Source organism: Chroicocephalus ridibundus, chromosome 1 (genome assembly GCF_963924245.1).
Source record: "Chroicocephalus ridibundus chromosome 1, bChrRid1.1, whole genome shotgun sequence".
NCBI lineage: Eukaryota > Metazoa > Chordata > Aves > Charadriiformes > Laridae > Chroicocephalus > Chroicocephalus ridibundus.
Window position 1 is genome coordinate 25,958,605 of NC_086284.1, and position 13,581 is coordinate 25,972,185.

The 13,581-nt window shown below is 45.6% G+C and overlaps 1 protein-coding gene across 2 annotated transcripts in view; it reads left to right on the forward strand.

The window, feature by feature from the left end:
• The first annotated feature begins 865 nt into the window (after nt 1–865).
• The window catches only part of MTUS2 (microtubule associated scaffold protein 2), a 322,372-nt gene continuing 309,656 nt past the window's right edge, over nt 866–13,581 (forward strand). For both annotated transcript variants that reach the window (XM_063332005.1, XM_063332046.1), the window contains exons 1-2: nt 866–984; nt 9,546–9,619. The gene's annotated coding sequence lies outside the window, so the exon portion shown is untranslated. The remainder of the gene's footprint in view (nt 985–9,545; nt 9,620–13,581) is intronic.

The following is a 13,581-nucleotide window of genomic DNA, read 5'->3' on the forward strand; positions in this document are numbered from 1 at the left end:
AGAAGGCCAATGGTCTCCTGGGATGCATTAAAAAGTGTGGCCAGCAGGTCGAGGGAGGTCATCCTCCCCTTTTCTCTGCCCTGGCCACATCTGGAGTACTGTGTCCAGTTCTGGGCTCCACAGTTCAAGAAAGACAAGGAACTACTGGAAAGAGTCCAGCGGAGGGCTACAAAGATGATCCAGGGACTGGAGCATCTCACTTATGAGGAAAAGCTGAGAGACCTGGGTCTGCTTAGCCTGGAGAAGAGAAGACTGAGAGGGGACCTCTTCAATACTTATAAATATCTAAAGGGCAGGTGTTAAGACGATGGTGCCAGACTCTTCAGTGATGCCTGCCGACAGGACAAAGGGTAATGGCCACAAGCTGGAACACAGGAAATTCCATCTCAACGTGAGGAAAAACTTCTTTACTTTGAGGGTGGCAGAGCCCTGGCACAGGCTGCCCAGAGAGGTGGTGGAGTCTCCATCTCTGGAGATATTCAAAACCCGCCTGGACGCGTTCCCGTCTGTCCTGGTTTGAGGTGCCCCAACCACGACACTGTCCAACCTGCTCTGGGTGACCCTCCTGTGGCACGGGGTTGCACTGGATGATCCCCGACGGTCCCTTCCAACCCCCGCCATTGTATGATTCTGTGATTACCTACATCGCCACCCCTGCCGTGGTGCCTGTGTCCCCCACGGCCGGGGCTATGGGTGACGGCCGGAGCTATGGGTGACGGCCGGTCCCGCCGTGCCCCCGCCCGGGGCGGCGGCGCAGGGGGCGGCGCGGTCCGGCAGGGGGCGCTGCTCCCCGGCTCGGTGCGGCGGCGGCGGCGGCGGCGGTCGCTGCTGGGCGGCTGCGCCCCGCCGCTATATAAACACGGACCGCGACCCGCCACCGCCCCGTCCTGCCGCCGGGAGGAGGAGGCGGCGGCACCGGCACCGGCACCGGCACCGGCACCGGCACCGGCACCGGCACCGGCACCGGCACCGGCACCGAGGCAGGTGAGCGCCGACCGTCCCCGCCGCCCGCGCATCCCCTGTCCCGGGGATGCTCCGCGGGGCGGAGGCGCCCCATCCCTGCCCCGCATCGCCCTCGCCGCCGCCTTCAGGGGTTGGCGGGTGTCCCCCCGCCGGGGATCCGCTCTCCGCTCCGGCTGTCTGTGCAGCCCGCGGGGTCCCGGCTGCCCCGCCGGAGCGCCGCGGCCGGGGGACGGGACACGGGCAAAAAGCGGTGGGAGGTGGGGGGTGGCTCCTGCGTGGGGGGGGGGAAGGCGGATGCTGGGAAGGCGGCAGGTCTGTGGGCTGCTCCGCTCTGCTACCTGCGGTGAAGGCACCGCGTCCGGCTGGTGAGACAGCGAAGCGAGCCCAGCTCATTAAGGTGGATGATATGTGCTATCAAATCTCTTCAGCCAAAAGTTTTGAGGATGCTGATAAAAGGACTGGCTGAAAGGGGCATCGCTTTCTGCCCGGCATCTGGGCAAAGACCAAAATTGCCCGGTTTTATACCAGCCACGCGTTAACGGCGTGGCAGTGCGCGGGGAGCGGGGTCCCGGAGCGGGCCGGGGTCGGGACCGAGCGCCGGGAGCGAGGTCTCCATCCGGGACCGAGCGCTCGGCACCGGCGAACGGCGAGTTCGGGGCAAGTGGCGAGTTGCAGCGGCTCACGGTGCTAAAGCTGCAGTTACCCCCTGCCGTGGGGTTAAACGCCTTCCCGTTATTTTTCTTAAAAATGGTGACAGATAAAGCAGCTACTGTGAATTATAAGGTAGTGTTTTGCTGGGAAGGGAAAGATAAATTAATGGAAGACAGGGCAGTGGGTCCAGGTCTCCCTGCTCACATAAAACATCTCTCTGCTTGAAGAGCTGTTCATCTAGGTTGGTTGTTTCCAACTCTGTTTAGGTGAGTCTGGGTACATTTTTGCTCCTCCTCACTTCACCTCTCTTGCTACCTTTGCCTCTGCTTCTTTCTCCCTGGTCCCCATCACTGTGTCCCAAAGGTAACAGGAGTGGGGAGGGGGCTTGTGCGCTCTGCCTCAGCCTGGGCTCCCTGTGAGCACCTCTATTATAGGCAGCCGGTGATCCCTGATTGCTCTAAACATGAAACGGGCAAGCCAGCAGGAGCCTTGACATTTATCATTGCATTTAAAAACGTCAAAGATCAAAAAATTAATAAATGTCTCTCTCAGCGGGCCAAGCATTAAAAATATTTACTGATATTAAGGCATTGGTAGCAAAATAACTAAATGTCAAGTGTTTGCATACAGGTTAACTTTGCAATGGATGACTGCATTAAGGAGGCACTTGGCAGCAACTGAGCTGGATATAATATGATGCATAAAATGCCTTGCTTTCGTTTGTGTGATTTCATTGCCTTATGCTCTTTACATTCAGTGTAGTGTTTGTGGGTTTTATTGTTTCTCATCCCCAATTTCAAGCAGGGATGTGGGCTTTTCTGTATCCCCTGCTACATAAACTCTTTACCAGTCTGCCCTTTTTCAATGCAATTAAATATACCCGGCTACTTGTCTCCTATCGCTGCAATCTGTTGTGGAGGGCAGCACAGCCTGTGCTTCAGCCTGTAGCAGGGAGCTACATGTATGCAAATGAGGCTTAACTTCTCATTCTGTTTTATCTATCATCATATTATCATCTTAATTTCTGCAGAAAAAAATCCTATCTTAAGGTACAAAAGGAGGATTCTGTAAGTGAACCTTTGAGCAACGCACTGTGAGTTTGGAAATTACTACCAGAGGTCAGGAGTTGAGAAAATCTTTGTGACTCTGGGTCCATGTGGTTTATTTGAAGTAGCTTTTGATATAGTGCCATGTCTTTCCCTATTTTCATCTCTTTAAGGACAGAGGTAGGTATATGGCTACTGATCTAAGAAATTACAGGTGTAGGTTTGGGTCAGATTGGTAGTTTTTCTTTCTTTACAGCAAAGCTTCTTCTCTGGTAAAGTTTTCTAGGGTGTTGTCTGTTGTATTAGTGATAAGGACTGTAATACACAAGAAAGTAGCTTAAAACTCATGGTCTAAATTTCTGGAGTGTATATTTCTCTGGGAAATAAGTTTATGGTATAGCAAGCAATGCTAGATGTTTAGGAAGATAGTGGGGAGAAAAGAGCTAGTAGCACATCTACCGGAGAAGGGCGGTTCTCCACATCTGTAAAGCACAACAGCGCATCAGAGGCTGTGCAGGGACCTCAGTAACAGTGAGAAATAGTACTCCCTCCTAATCAGTTAGGAAAAACAAGGCTTTCAGCTTCCAGTGTATTCTCAGTTTCCTAAGTTCATGGAGAGAAGTACCAGAAATCAGCATAGGACAGAGAATTGCAGGCAGAATTGTGGGCTCCGATGAACTGTGCTCTCCCCAGAGAGTCGTACAATGGTAGATGAAGTGGAGCACAATACGGTAGAGACTTGTCCACAGTGATCGGTTTAGTATTTGATCAAATGCTCTGGAGGAGAAAAGATCTAGGCATAATAATGGACATCTCAGTAAAGATATTTGCCAAAAGGCCCGCAACAAAGGCTACAAAAGGATCTCTTCCCCTCCACCCCCGGCTGGATGCTGAGGTTTGCTAAAAACTACTGAGGCACAGCTGATGTAGCAAATGCTTTCCCCGCAGAAGTATTGCATTTTATCATAGGTTATTTATAATTATACTGGCCTTGTTTTAATGCAGCTTTTACTGAATGCTCTGCAGTCAGTTTTGTTAAGGAAGTTATAAGTAGCTGAAAGTGTGTGTGAGTGTGTGAAAAGTAGCAAAGAACAGCAAAACTTCAGGGCATGATGGTTTGTTTTGTACACGAGATTGCTATTGCAAACTTAAACCCATTGAAACAGCCTTTCCTCAGGAAAGTAATTCTGATGGGTTTTTGTATAGCTTGTTCTGGCACGATCCTAATATAAATAGCATCCTCACGAGCCTGGGAACACTGTCACTCTCTGTTGCTGGGTATGCATTTGATGCTTCACTCTCTGAAAACTTTTTTCTTTTTTCTGGCCACTGCCATTATATGGGAACATCTTGCTGTTCTGGATTTTCCAGTGGGGGAACTGGGAAGAGGATAAGGTCCAACACTTCACCCAGAGTCACCAGAAAGATCTCCAGAGTACAGCCAAGTGCTGTAACCACCTGACTGTCCCCCGTCATTGGTTTCATGAGAAAAACCTGCTTAGTGAGGGTTTGTGGGGTAAGAAGCAAGAGGGGAAATGATTAGCTGATATAAATTGCCATAGCTTCACAACCCAGTGATTCATACCAATTAAAGGTCTGTCCCATATTAATCTGTTATGATACAGAACCAGGTTAGTATTTTGCAGCCAAAAGGCAACACTGAAAACATCTGAAAAACAGGTCTTAAAGGGCTGTCTGGAAGACTTTAAGCAGTCACCTTAGTAATTTCTTTAAAGAATTCTATTTTCATTTTCAATGAAGTGGCCTCAAAGCTGGCAGTTCAAAAGCTCCTGGGACAGTGAATCTTCAGGTTTCAGGGCGGGAGCTGTTGTCTGCTCAGGGCAGGAACTGCCGTTGCTTTTGTGGCGCGGTGTGGCACACACATGGTGCTGCGCAGGGAGTGGTGTCAGTGGCGCACTGGCTGGGGGGTAAGGACATTCAAGTTATCTTCCTGTGTAATTCTAGTAAACTTGGCTTAAGACACTGCTTTGGCTTCCTTTCCAAAACCCGGGAAGAATACGCTGGCCCACTCTTGCAGGGCGTTTGGGGACTGTTGATGGAGAAGTCCATTTTGTTCCAGCAGAGGCATCCACATCAAAAGTCTCTGCAAATGACTTAATCCTCAGAAGCATCTGGTGTAGCAGCAGTTCCCAGGCTTTTGCTGTTGGTGACATCACTTACAGATCAGTGATTTTATGCAATCCTCAAAAGTAGCAAAAACATCAGCTGAAAAAATTCCTCGGATCCCCCTGCCAGCCTGCAATCATGACTCTTAACTTAGATGATGGTGTAATACAGGTTGCTGCTCCTTATGTGAGCCTGAGGGTTATTCTGGCCAGAGATAAACTTCTTTGAAACAGCTATTGCATGGGATGCAGAGTTGGAAGAAAGGCGTAAACTTGTTCTTTGCACAGCTGTGAGTTTCACTTCATGGGCATAATCACCGAACGCTTCCAGGAGAATGACTTCCCTTTGAAATCATAGTTAAAAAGTAAACAAGCATCTAAACCACATGCTGGGCTAATTAGTTTCTCTATCAAGCTTTACTTTTTGAATTTTAACTATTTGATAGCTTATCTTAAATGAGTTGGCTTCTGTGTTCATTACCCCCACAGGGTGCTCTTAAGTTACGGCAAAATGCTAAGGCTGCCAAAGAGCCGGTCTGGCAGGCAAGGATAGCTTGGAAAGAGATGCTCCAATAGTGCTCTCGCCCGCTGGCATGTGTTGTCTCTGACAAGGTTTGCGTGGGGCACGGGGAACTACCACCTCTTAAAGCCACCTGAGATTTTTTCAGTCCAAAGCAGTCCTCATAATAATTCTCAAGTTTATACTGCCAGAAAAATGCAGAGCGACAGGATGACTCCCAAGTAATGTACTTCTGCGCTACAGGGTACATTAGTGTTACTGAGCAAGAATTAGATTGTGATGGGGGAAAAATAAAGCTTTGTAGTAAGCATTTCCAAACTTGATGTAATTTCTTCATGCCAGAATGCTGGGAGGAATCACGATGTGCTATGCACAGGGAAAGCCGGCAGGACGCTGGGCACAGGAAAGACATTCAGAAGTAACTTGCACTTGAGTGTGCTCTCAGAATGAATGCTTTCCTTCTGGTCTACCGGACCATCAGGACCCGAGGTTCTTCTCTTGCTGTTACGATGAAAAGTTGTTTAGCTGTTGATGCAATATAATAGTGAGGCTTTAAAATGGGAACAATAGTAAAACAATCTCTGGAAACAATCTATATGAGCCTTGGTGAAATCAGTGGCTGCGTGCACGAGACCAGAAACGTTACAGAGATCAGGAGCAAGTGCTTAGGAGAGGGTTGCTGTGTCATGGTCAGCACTGGATACGTTATTTGGGGTTTAATGCCAAGGGGTTTGCAGTTCAATGCTAAGACAAGTATTCATCATGGGCACTCGAATTGGGCTGTTTCTTCCGTGTGTTAAAAGGCTGAAAGGCTAGAACAGATAGGAGATCAGAGATCTACAAGAAGAGTGCTTTTTCCCTCCTTCTCTAGATCTTTAACTAAGAAAGCTTTGAAAGAGCATTTGAAAAGAACGTAAATCTTTCTTTAAACATAGTTTGTAAGCTGGAAAGAAATGAGTAAGTTTCTAAAACAAAACCGGACTGGGCAAAGTGCTAATCTTGATATGACAGCAGCTTGATGAAATTACCAGCTAGGACTTCTTGAAACATCTGCATCTACCCATCCTTGATATTGCTGGAGCGTGTCCCAAATACATGTGTTAAGTGGCTTAGAGAAACAATGGATTTTGTTGTTAATATGCATATTTTCTGAAATAACATGTGTATGCATAGGTGTATCATGTAACTGTGTGCATTACCATCAGAATTATTTACAGTAATAATCTAAGAAGACAAGGAACTCCAGAGACTCTGCCAAAGGAGGTTGCATTTTTCATTGATGAAAGCCCAAGTGTCAGAGGGGCTCACAGCCACCATCCAATCCACACTGTAAAGTTCAGGGCCAGGTCTGCAGCCTTTATTCATGTGAGTAATCCTTTAATATCAGTAGAGCCAGCAAGATACTAATGCTAAAGAAATGAAAGCCCTCAGGCTCAGTTCAGAACGTAGGAGCTTTGCCCTCCACCGAGGACCCGGTGGGAAGGTGAACAAAGGTCGCTTTATTTCACCTTCCTGGATCTTGAGGCCTTGGGTGAAGTGAGAGCTGAGTCACTGTCCCTGTAAGCTACAGCAGCTTTAAGGTTAAACTGATTAGAGTGGAATACATAACACTGAGCCTGACAGACGCAGAACGATCATTTTTAGCTGCTCAGCACTTTTAAAAAACCAAATCACGGAAAAAAAGCTGCCCTGTTTGATTGTTCCTCTTACATAACAGCGATGTCTTTGGGATTTGGGAGAAGCCACGAGCAACATGTCCCTTACGTAACAAATCCAAGTTGCTCTAATCCCTGCTGTGCCGCCGCTGACCCTGGGCGGCCAGGAATAGCCTGGGAATGATGCTGAGCTCCCCGGGCTCTCCTCCGGGGCAGCCGAGGCCCTTTGCTGCGAGGGTTTTTCTGCCAACCGTGCTAGCTGGATTTGCAGTCTTTTTCCGCTAATAGCGTGCAAATAGGGGCTGAAGTGGAAATCCTGCCCTTAAAGTCCTGTCTTGCTCCTTATGGGCAGGGCTGCTCCTCTCCACTTACACTTTTTTTTTTGTGTGTGAAACATCAGCCTTTCCCCCTATTTCTGTCTGGGAACAGGTCATCTCACAATTTTGGTACCTTTGCTCCTGTGCTTGTTTAAAAAAAATGGACTACAGGCCAGATCAGACCCTTGGAGCAGGTCCTCCTGAGCTTTTGTTTCTCTTTCGGGACAGTGCCATGGCCTGATGTCTGGTGGGACGAGCTGGGCTTTCCAGGGTGGGTGCTTCGGGGGAAGAGCTGCAGCCAGGCACCATCCTGAATATGGGGGCCTCCTGTGTCCCTCTGGCATTGATGGGGTGTTGGGGCCTCATTCCTGCCCTGTGATTTCACGTGTTGGGTGTGGAGGTGGTGGACCAACATGGGGGCTTGTGGAGCGGGAAGGAGTCTGCTGGGAGAAGTCAGGTCTATGTGCTTTGGGCTTGGTGTCTGTGCAGAGGGTCCTTTGCTTGAGCCTGTTGTGTTGATGGGTTGTTTTGATTAAAATGGGTATAAGAGTGTGGAAGAGCATCTGAACGCTCAGCCCTGCCCAAGGGGTGCGTGTGCCTCGCCAGCTGCAGATCTTGCCCTGCCTTCTCCATGGGAGAGCACTGCTCTGCTCTCATCTCCTTGGCTGCCTCCAGTGTAATCAGGAGCATTTGAAGAATGATAACATTAAAAAAAGCAACATTGTGGGATTGTTTGGGGGGAAGGATTGAGGTAGCTGTGCACTAAGAGACCTATCTAATTAAAACCGCAGGGGAATGGAGATGGTGGCTAATGAGGCTGAACATACAACTTAATTGAACTGAGTTATTTGAAAAGAAGCAACCTGCCTTGCTGCGGAAAGGAAAGTGGGTAGAAAAAACCAGAATGTACCTGGAATTTCTTGTTAAAATATAAATTTCATAGTAATTAGTGCATGTTTTGCTGTGAGTTACTTTGGATTTGGGATTTTACCACGTTTATGTGAAATTTAGCAAAAAAGGTAACCATCAGTTGCTTGTGACTAAAACATTTTAGACAACTATTTGATTAAATCTCTTACCTAAATTCCCATTTATATATTCCATCTTCTAATATCTTCTAAGCTTTTTATCCAACTTTTCTCCACTGGATCTTTACCACAAGGCAAAAATTTAGTATCATAAAACTTCCCCATTTTCCCTCAGCTCTCCTTCTCCCTTTTTTCTCTGACTCTGCCTTTTCCTTTGTCATGCTTTTAGGTCTCTTCTGATCTCCACCTCCTCTGCTTGTCCCATAGTCACATCCCTCTTCTTTGTCTTCCTTGCATACCTCTTAACTCCAGTATCTCCTGTCCCTTTCCCATCATAATACATAGAAATACATATCACTGTAATAATATTAAAAAAAAAAAACCCGAAACAAAACCCAAAACCTTTTCCAGCCTTTTTGTTGTCTTATGATCTGGTCAATCCTACTTAGGAGATCCTCTTCTAGCTTCATCTTTGATTCTCAGCAGTTTGACTTTGGCCCTTTTTACCACTACCAAAACCACATCTCACGATCTCTTATCAAATCTCGGGACTGGTTTTCTTTCCTTTTCTGCCTTGACCTGTTGTCTTTTGATATCATGACACACATTCTCTGATTCACGATGTTCATTTCTTGTGATTGCAATCTTTTCTTGACTTCTGGGAGAAGGCCCTTCTGTGTATTTTCTGGATGATCTTCCTCACCCTTTCTTTTTCCTCCTCTTTCCTTCCATACTTTTTCTGGGTGATCTTATCACAAGCAAATTCAGCTAAATGTCCCTGAATAGCAATACATCACCCTTATCCCATCAAAATGTGGCTTAGTGACAAGATGTGAAATAGTACAGAGTCCCTTAAAAACAATGATCTCTGTCAATGCATTAAAACCTGACTAAGTTTAATCTGTGCTTCCCCTTCAGCTTATGTACCTAAATTTGACTTGAGAGCATTGACTTACTCTAAAGATACTCCAGAGGAAGAGGAACAGAAAATGTGGAGTTTTTGTTTTCACAAAGCTTCTGTGTTCTCTTCCCCTTTCGAGAGTAGGTGCATTGCTTCACTTCACCCACTCCTAACAAGGACCAGCTTATCTGTGAGTTAATGCCAGGAAACTTGGACAGGATCATAATCAGAAGAGCAGGATGTTTAATCTTGAGCACTGTGATTACAAAAGATTTGATAGTGTATGGCCTTGTTACTGACTCTAATTCTAATGAGTCTTTTATTTGTTTTTTTTAAAGGTTTCCACCCTGGGACTGTCTTCTAGGGCAAACTATCACCAATGGAAGTAAAATTTGTTTTTCCTGCATTCTGGGTAAGTTTGTCTTCTGTATTATTAATGTCTGATTAGATCTTTTAAATGTATTTGCTACCAAAGAACTCTTTTGCAAGTCGCCTTTGATTTTTATATTAGCGCTAGTCTATCCAATGAAAAGAAAACTCCCTCTAACAATTGTATTAACAACGGAGACAAAGCTGACTTCAAAGCAGACCATGAGACTCTTCTACTGGGGGAACTATCAAACAAAAAATAGACCTTTGCTTTCCTAATGTTGTTGATTTCTGTCTGGGAGGTATAGTATGCATTGAAAATAGGAATATCTAACCTAACGTACTATTTAACTAAACTAAATCTGGTTACTTTGAGATAATATGACAGTATTTGAAGATAGTCTTTCATGCTTGGGAAGGTACAACTTTGTAGGCTGGGAGATGACCATGGCACGGATCCTGGTAAAGTTGTGTTGTAGTGGAATGAGGTTGTGTTCAGTCGTGAGCAATAACAATGCTTGCTGAAGCCTTTGGGAGGTCAGCAATGATGTTTTACCTGGAAAAAAAAATAACAGCTATGCTGGCAAGTTGCAGGGCAGTATTTGCCACCTGGCTGGGGGCTTTGGCTTTTTGCTCACCAGTTACAGGCTGACGATGGTCCCAAAACCTCAAATGACTCAAGAAAATGGAGACAGGACAGTGTCGGCTCCTGAGGGAGGCTGACTGCACGGGGTACTGCCAAACCCTGGAGGGACCAAATAAAACTAGAGCTCTGAGGTTGTTTTTTCTGTGATGACCAGGTCATGGTGGGGCAAAGCCTCCTTTTGTGGTCCCTGGTTTTATAGCAGGCTCACAGTTGATTTTCCCAGTGCATCAGTAGGGTGTGACAGCCTGCTATGTCCTGCTGGCTGAGCAACCATGGGGAGGAACAACAAGAGCAACTGTCCATGTAGCCCAGCATATGCCTCCCTGAATATGCATCTCCTGGGGACAGGTCTAGCATCCTGGCTGGAGAAGTTCTGATGGCACCCTGGCATAAGCAATGCCTTTGTGGAGACTTGGACCTGGTCTGACCTGGAGTCAGAAAGGTCTGGCAAGAGCAGCCAGCACTGGGAGAGGATCAGGACCCCATCAAAGCCTGGGGACATGGCTCTAGCTTGCAGCACTGCACATGATGAGGGGGCACCCAAGCGGTGACATTTCTGTGGTAGTCAGTCTGAGGGCAGAAAGCAGATGGAAGCAAAGAGAAAGCAAACTCAGGTCATTGTCAAGGATGTTCCCATCATCCCAGTCCTCAGTAGGAAATCCTATACCGTGTCTGTCTCCCTGTGCAGCCCAGGCTGTGAGGCTGACGGGGAATGGCAGGGCTCAGAAAGGTGAAGCAGACAACATCACGGCATGATCCCTGGCTTTCAGAGGACTCTTCATACATGAAGATGCCTCTGGGGACAGTGCTGTGTGACAGGAACTGTATGGTCACAGGAGCTTGGGGAGGCACATCCCATCCCTTACCCAAGTCAAAAGCTGTGTCTCTGGCAGCAGTCATGCTCAGTCACAGATGATGTGGTTTTGGCGTGATTGAACTAATGTGTTACTGTCTTCTGTGTGGCATGTGCACCAGAAAAAACACAGAGGAAGTAATTTCTTAGTAGTTTTCTCCAAAAGGTCACATTAAAGCTCCCCCTTCCATAAGGTATGTTGTTTCACTGTTAACAGGTATCGAGTCCTTGTTTCACTAACATGTCCTCTTTCTTTCTGAGATGACATGTCAATGGCATTCAAAGTAAGGCCTGTGAGGAGCTGCTTGAAGTTTTTGATTTCTTATGGCTAGAAGAATTGGAAATTAAAGGCCATCAGCTAGAAAAAAGCTTTGGGAATCTTTGAAATCAACTTGCTCTGTGATGGGTGTTAGAGGTGTCCAGCTTCTGAAGGGGAAAATTGTGCCACAAGTAGATGTCGAATACAGCAAGAAACGTAGGAGGCTATTTTGTAATTTGAGTGCTTGCTGCAAACCTGGGAGAAGAAATTTTCCTAGCCCATTCCAGAGTTGTCTGCAAGAATGGCATTTTCAAACCCCTGTGTTTTGTTTCAAATAGACAGGACCAAATAATATCTGTTTTAGCAGAGATAATGTGGCGTTCACCTCGCTTGTACTGGTCTTAGAGCACTGCATGGGAAGCTGATGGGTATACAAGAGCATAACCCTGTTTAAGAGAGATTAGTGTGAAGTTACAGTGCGTTACAGTTTCAGATGTACCTAACAGGAGGCATTCTGACATGCCATGGAAATACTTTAAAAAAAAAAAAAAAAATTTCTAAGGAATAAGTCAAAGTGGTCTACATGGGAATTTGTGGATCAAGAGTTTGATACCATGCCTCCATATTTATGCCAACAGCTAGGGAGATGCTTCAAAGAGGGATAGATTTTTTTTTTTCTGCTTTCAGCTAAAAATCAGAAATTCAGGGAAGCCACTTGATAATATTTTAACTGTCATCCAGTAATTTAACACTGGATTACACTTGAAATCCCATAGAAATACTCAAGACACTTTATACTGTATCAGATGGATTAAGCATGATTCACTTATTGCATTAAATTCAAGAGGGATTAATAATGTCTGGGTCATTGTTTCCTAGGCTTATAAATTTAAAGACTGGAGTGGACCACATGAATATCTATTCTTACTGCCTGCTCAGTGCAGGTCAGAGAAATGCAGGATATAGCAGCAGTCGTCCCTTAATTTTTCTTTATTTAGCATATCTTCCTGAAAGAGATCAAGGTCTTGATTTAAAAGGTGCCAGTAGTACTGAATCTACCGTGTCACAGGTAAATTGTTCCAGCAAATAATAAGCCTTCCTTTTTGAGGCAGTCTGTAGCTCTTCTCAGCTTCCAAATGTTGTACCTCATTTTTTCCTGCTGGACTGACAAGGAATCTGTTATCTGGATGCTGATTCTCCATTTAGTTAGCCACTTCTGAAATTCATTTACTGTGAGCTGTGTTGATGTAGTATGGTGGATCTTTTAATTCAGGATTTCATGTATAGCACGATTTTTAAATCACTGTGTAGTGTGAAATTAGGACTAGAAATATGTCCTGTCAGCACACTACCGTTATCAAATGATGATGTAACTGCATACAAATGATCAGATTTACATGACCAGGCCTATTTTCCATACAGCTGTGTTGATTGGTGTTAATTATGCTACCGTCTTTCAATGTTTTATTGATTGTGTCCCATGGTAACCTTTCCCTGCTGTTCCTTACCACTGATGTCAGGCTAACTGTTCGATAGGTGCTTAGGTTATCCCATTTAACCCTTTTAAACACTGCTTTGATGTTAACTCTTTCATCACCTCGAACTTCTACTGTTCCTGTGTTTGTTAACAGCAGTCATTGAATTAAAACTTACTGGTACATCTGCCCTCTACTCTTGAATGCAGGGTTTGAATTGAGGGGCTATTTAAAGCTCTCTCCAGTTACTGATGGCATGGGAGGTATGTCGTTATCACTGTAAGACGCGAATATAGGAAGCATCTTGCATCTTTCTAAACACGGAGTAGAAGTAGTTGTGAAATACACTTGCCTTTTTCGGAATCGTTTGATTTTTACCTGGAATGACCAGTTATTGAAGCTATTGCCTGGCATTCACTTATCCTTGTTCCATTCAGGGAGGAGCTCCTATTGTCATAAACCTCACCATAGCTTTATAATGTGTGTGGGTTTTTTTTTCTTCCATCATTTGCTTGCATTTCTGCAATGTTAATTTGTATTCCTTGCTATCAGTGTCTTTTTTTCCCCATCTGTTATGTACTGTGGGCTTGTTTTACAGGTTTCTCTGCTGCTGCTGTCACTCTACTTAGCCAGGATTCTTCAACCAAAAAAGCTTTCTTTCATGGCTGTAGCACAGTGATTTTCTTTTTCTTTGGGGCATGTAATAAAGCATCCCTTAGGTCCTTTTTATATTTTTGTGTGTGACGATTTCCCCCTGCTCAGTTTTGCTCAT